Source organism: Vipera berus, assembly GCF_964194415.1.
Source record: "Vipera berus genome assembly, chromosome: 1".
NCBI classification, from domain to species: domain Eukaryota; kingdom Metazoa; phylum Chordata; class Lepidosauria; order Squamata; family Viperidae; genus Vipera; species Vipera berus.
In genome coordinates, this window is record NC_138202.1 from 52,797,312 (window position 1) to 52,803,311 (window position 6,000).

The following is a 6,000-nucleotide window of genomic DNA, read 5'->3' on the forward strand; positions in this document are numbered from 1 at the left end:
CAACACTCTACTCAGTATTTTATCTGTGGCAGTTTCAGCAGCAATGTCCCCTGCATGGAGGGGAAACTCAGGTATGTCCTGTATGGACAATATTCTAGCTGCTGGAGCCGGATCTGGATCCATTAGTGGCAGTGGTAGTCTGCTGAGGCCATCAGCATGGCCCATTTCCTTTCCTGGTTTGTGAATTAGTTTAAAATTGTATGCAGACAAGAAAATAGACCAACTCAACAATCTTGGAGATAGTCTGTGGGGGGTTTGTTTGTCTGTTGTGAACAGTCCCAACAGAGGTTTGTGGTCAGTGAAGACAGTGAAATCCCTGCCATATAAATAATCATGAATTTTTTTAATTCCAGCAACTATGGCCAGAGCCTCTTTGTCAATCTGGGCATAGTTGCGCTCAGCAGAGGACAAGGTCCTTGAGTAAAATGCTATAGGAACCTGTTTCCCATTTTTTTCTATGTGGCTTAAGACTGCCCCCACCCCATAGGGAGATGCATCACATGCAAGAAATACAGGTTTAGACTATGTAAAGGGACGCGGTGGCTCAGTGGGTTAGGACGCTGAGCTTGTCGATCAGAAGGTCGGCAGTTTGGCGGGTTGAATCCCGAGTGCCGTGTAACAGAGTGAGCGCCTGTTACTCGTCCCAGCTTCTGCCAACCTAGCAGTTCGAAAGCACGTCAAAATGCAAGTAGAAAAATAGGGACCACTACGGTGGGAAGGTAACAGCGTTCCGTGCGCCTTTGGCGTCTAGTCATGCCGGCCACATGACCACAGAGACATCCTCGGATGAGCGCTGGCTCTTCGGCTTTGAAACGGAGATGAGCACCGGCCCCTAGAGTTGGAAACGACTAGCACGCACGTGCGGGGGAACCTTTACCTTTTACCTTTAATGAGTTACAGTGGACTTTTCTCACAGTATTGCTTTCAAGTGCTGGAAACTTTTTTCGTGTAAGTTAGTCCATTTCCAAGGAGCTTTTTTGTCTAGTAGCCTGTGGAGGGGCTCTGCTATTGCTGCCTTATGAGGTAGGTATGTGTGATAAAAATTTAGGAGACCCAAAAATGCTTGAAGCTCTCCTTTTGATTTGGGCCTAGGAGCCATTTTAATGGCCTTCACTTTAGAATCAGTGGGGTGAATGCCGTTAGCATCAATGCGGAAACCCAAGAATTCTGTTGATGAAACCCCAATACTACACTTGTTCTTTTTTAATTTGAGGCCTGCTTCACGAAGCCTCTGCAAAACAGCCCTGAGCCTACTGGCCAACACTTCAGGGGATTCCCCTGCAATAAGAACATCATCAAAATAAGGGCAAACGCCCTGAATACCCTTAAGCGTACATTCCATAATCCCTTGGAAAATACCCGGTGCAACGCTGACTCCGAACTGTAAGAATTTAACCTTGAATGCCCCTCTGTGAGTCACGATCGTTTGAGCCGTGGCTGTGGCCTTGTGAACTGGCAATTGCTGATAGGCCTGTGCTGAGTCAAGTTTAGCAAAAATAGTCCCCCCCTTCCAAGGAAGCTAAAATATGATTGACCACTGGGACCGGGTAAGTGTGTTGCTTTAGGGCCTTATTTAATGTGCATTTATAGTCAGCACAAATGCAAATTTCCCCATTGGCTTTAATTGGAGTGACAATAGGAGTTTCCCACTGCCCCACATCAACAGGCTGTAACACGCCCTGTTCTACAAGCTTATCAATTTCGGAATCAATTTTATGTTTTAAAGCAAAGGGGACCCTGCGAGGTTTAACCCTGATTGAGACAACATTGGGATCTAACTTAAAAGAGATAAGCAGGCCTGTGTATGTCCCTAGGGTTGAATCAAAAACATCCACGTATTCTTCGCACACTGACATGAGGTCTGCAGTTTGTGTCCGGTTTATGCCAGTAATCTGAATACCTAAGGCATCAAACCAATCAAGTCCAATGAGACTCGTTCTTTGGCCCCCCTACTACTATTACATCCAGGTTCCCCAAAAACCCTTTAAATTTTACCAATAAAGTGGCTTCTCCCTTAACTTTAATGTGAGCATTTTGAAAATCCGTTAAAATGATATCTGAGGGTCTTAGTTTGGCCCAATTGTTGCTGCGCCTACACACGAAGTTAAAAGTGTCTTGCGAAATGATTGAGACTGCAGATCCAGAGTCCAATTCCATCTTACATGGAACTCCTTGTAGCTCTACCAAGAGCTTAAGTTTGGGTTTGAGAGGGCATCGAGCCCCGGTGTGGCATACGCTTCTACGGCTTCGAAAGAATCCCACACTAACTGGACCCTGGGCCCCAGTACCTCTCCTAGTCAGTTCTTCCAACTGGTGTTTGGGTGGCTGGTCTCTTTGGCGGGCTCTGCAAACCACCGTGATGTGGCCTGTTCTTCTGCAAGCTCTACACGTGGCTGAACGAAATCTGCAATTGGCGCGAAGATGGTTGCCGCCGCACCCCTTACATTTTGGTAAGAGAACTGCCTTGTAACCGTCCTCTCGCTGGTGGCTGTTGCAGTGTTGCACATTGGGTTGCCTTTGGAGTCGGTTGATTTCAGGTTCTTCTTCCTCTGACAATTCTCCAGTACATTTGGCGACCTCAAGATGGACAGATTCTTCGACTTTTGAAGGTTTGGTGGGCTGAACTGTCTGCACTGCACCCCTGGCGGCTTCGTCGGCCATCACCTCATCCTGTGCTTCAGAAAACATTAAATTGGGTCTAGCAAATAGTCTCTGCTGAAGCATTCTGTCTCGGAGGCCACAGACGAGCCGGTCTCTTAGTCGTTCTTCTAAATTTGAGAACTTGCATAGGCGTGCGGCCTGTCTTAGGCCCGCAATGAACTCCGAAGCTGTCTCCCTGGATAGCTGCACTCTTTGGTTGAATTTGAATTGCCAAGCCTTCTCAGACATCTTGGGCTGGAAGTGCCCAGTTAGCTTCTTTTTTAGATCTGCATAGGAGACCGCTTCGATTGGTGTCGGCACAAAAAGATTCTCAGCCAAATCAAAGGTTGCTGGGCCGCACACGCAAAGTAGCATTGCGGCCTTCAGTCCTTCCTCCACGATCTGATTGGCTCTGAGATAGTTTTCTACTTGCGAAAGATAAGATGGCCATTCCTCCGGGTGTTTCACGTCAAATTCTCTTAATTTGCCAACCTTTGGCATTCTTCTCTCTGCTTCCTGCGATTTTTGGATCCTGCTTCAGGGCTCAGGGAATGCGTCCACTGAGCACAAGGCTGCTAGTGTAGCTTGCTAGCCGGCCTTGAGAGGGGGGGAAAATGCCTCTTCCCTCCGGCGTGTGCTGCCTGCCCCTCGTGGACTTCAGCTCTTAATCAGTGAAGCAGGATCCCACCTTCGTCGTCACTGTTAAATAGTGGGTTCTTGGGTGCAGGAATTACAACGCGAGGCTGAGTACAGGAAAACTCATAATTTTATTTCTTGCTGGAAACTGTACTGGAGCAAGGGCTGCAACCAGCTGCAATATATAGTCTAGCCCCTAGGCGGCAGCCAATAGGTTTGAACCACCCATTGCTGCCTGGGGCTAGTCAATTGCAGGACAGGAGACAGTCAGTCTGGGTTGCTGGAGAGCCATTAGCTGCTCCAGCAACCCACGTGGTGTAACACAAAAGCCCAGTACATAACAACAATTAAAGGAGAAGTGCAGCTAAATTTGACTAGTAATACAGAATGAAACAAAATGTTTTAACTATGGGCATATTAAGGGATATTTTTGAACAATAGACTCAGAGTTAATTTCAAGAGTATTGCCTCGATTGATAGGCTGTTTAAAATGTTATGGAAGAGGAATAAGATGGTGGCGCCTGGAATGGTTGCGGCTGCATTGGCTCTTGAAGGCGAATAGTTTTGGGAGGGATAGTAAGGGCTATAGGCCACATGATCAGGAAGATTTTAATGTGTTTGAGCAACATGGTGGAACTAAGGTAACATACGACATACGACCAACAATCTTTGCTGGCCTGGCGAGTTTCTAGTTGTTTTGGAACTGTTGGTGAGACCGTTAAAAGTCGTTGGCGCTGTTTGAATTTGTTCTACCAGCAGCAAGATCTGACTGCTGGCCCAGTGATGGATTCTACTGCAAATCAGGGCTGTTTCCAGAGGAGGCAGAGGAGGAGAGGACCTGGAGCTTATGGAGCGAAGGAACTGGATGAGGCTGTCGGCAGGCCCAGAGGAAGAGAGAGAGGCTTTTGGAGGAGTTGGTGGCGGCGGCAGCAGCGTGCTCCAGGGGTGAAAAGAAGCAAGGCCTCTTAAAGGAAAAGGTGGAAGAGTCAGGATCAGAAAAAGGAAAGAAGGCGAGGTTGTCAGAATACAAGCGAATTTGAGGGCTAATCCACATGGAGCCCCATTTCCATCTGTCCTGTTTGCCATCGTTCACTCCCTAGAGACTAAAATGGACAATGTGAAATTTGAGCGGGAGGTGGTGACCCTTTGAGAGCTGTATGCAACAAAATTTCATTTTGATGTATGCTGATTGGTGTACATTCAAAGTGACAATAAAGTTATCATCATAAGTTTAAACTGGCAATAAATTGGACTGATCTGAAAGTGGATTTTAAAATTATAGGATAAAGAATGATATGAAAAAGATGCTCCATTTGGACATATAAAAGAAAAAGGGTGATGTCTTAATAAATAAAAGAAATATACAAAAAACAAGCTAAGAGATCAACCTGAATAATTTTCTTATATTGGATTTATAAAAGAGACATGTTCAAGAAGAATGTTGTGAGAAGCTATAAAGAAAAAATGAAAAGAAATCAAGACATTATTTGAAGGAATTAAAAATCAAAATTGTTAAAAGTAAAAACAAAGAATATAAAGTTGGTTTATTTGATCAATGTTAGCTAGCTCCCACAGAGAGGGCCTCCTCAGGGTGCCACCGATCAGAGAATGCCGATTGGTGGCCCCCAGGGGGAGATCCTTCTCTGTGGGCGCTCCGGAGCTGTGGAATCAGCTACCGGTTGAGCTCCGGATGGCGCCCGATCTTCGCTCCTTTCGTCGCGATCTCAAGACATTTCTGTTTGTACAAGCCGGCCTAGCCTGAGGGGGAGTGTTGGGGTTATTTTATTTTTCGTTTTTTAACTTTTCTGGGGGTTTTTAGTGTTGTATTTATATTGTTTTTAACTAGGGCAATTTGTTTAATCTTATTTTAATGTTTGTATTCGCTATTTTATTCTGCCCTGTGAACCGCCCTGAGTCCTCAGGGAGAAGGGCGGTATATAAATGTTATTAAATTAAATTAAATTAAATTAGATACATTGTTATCTCTGGTAACCCTTAATGGGCTTTTGCTGATCAGGACTGAAGCAATGAGGCTTTAAGCATTTGTTCTTACCGATAATAGATGGGATATGAAAAGAAGAGCTCATGTATTTTAAGAGAAAGTCATAAGTAACTAAAATTGTTTACACTTCTTGTGATGAAGGGGGAAGTAAGGTAATTTATTTCTTTATTTCTTTTTTTATATTTTATATTTTCTTTTCTATTTTTCTTTTTTACTTTCTTTTTTATTATTTTCTTGTTTTAGTTTCCATTATCTTAGTATTGCAGTAGCAACTGTAATTTTTAACACAATTTATTATTTTTTAAAAAGAGATCCACAGAGTGCACTTTTTTAATGTTTGCAAGAATGCTTTTCGAGGTAGAACACCAAAAGTTAGATTCAGATTTTGCCTGAAACAGAGGCACCCCAGTCAAATCAGAATAACGAGATCAAAAGATAGCTGCTTCTGATCTCACTCCAAACTTTTAGTTCTGTAAATAACGTTATTTGTACAGCCACACTCTTGGCATGAAATGAGAAGGAAGTGTTGCAAAATTAGAGAGGGTAATTCCAAGATGGTTAATTGGGCAAACTTAACTTTTTTTTTCTAATCGTGCTGCTTACTTTGACATTACATGGCAGAAGTTAAGCGTAGGTTACCAGAATAGTTTTTTTTCCTTTCACAGAATCTCACGTGACCGTTTGGAGAACCAGCGCTTGCCAAGCAAATAAAGGCTTGCGCT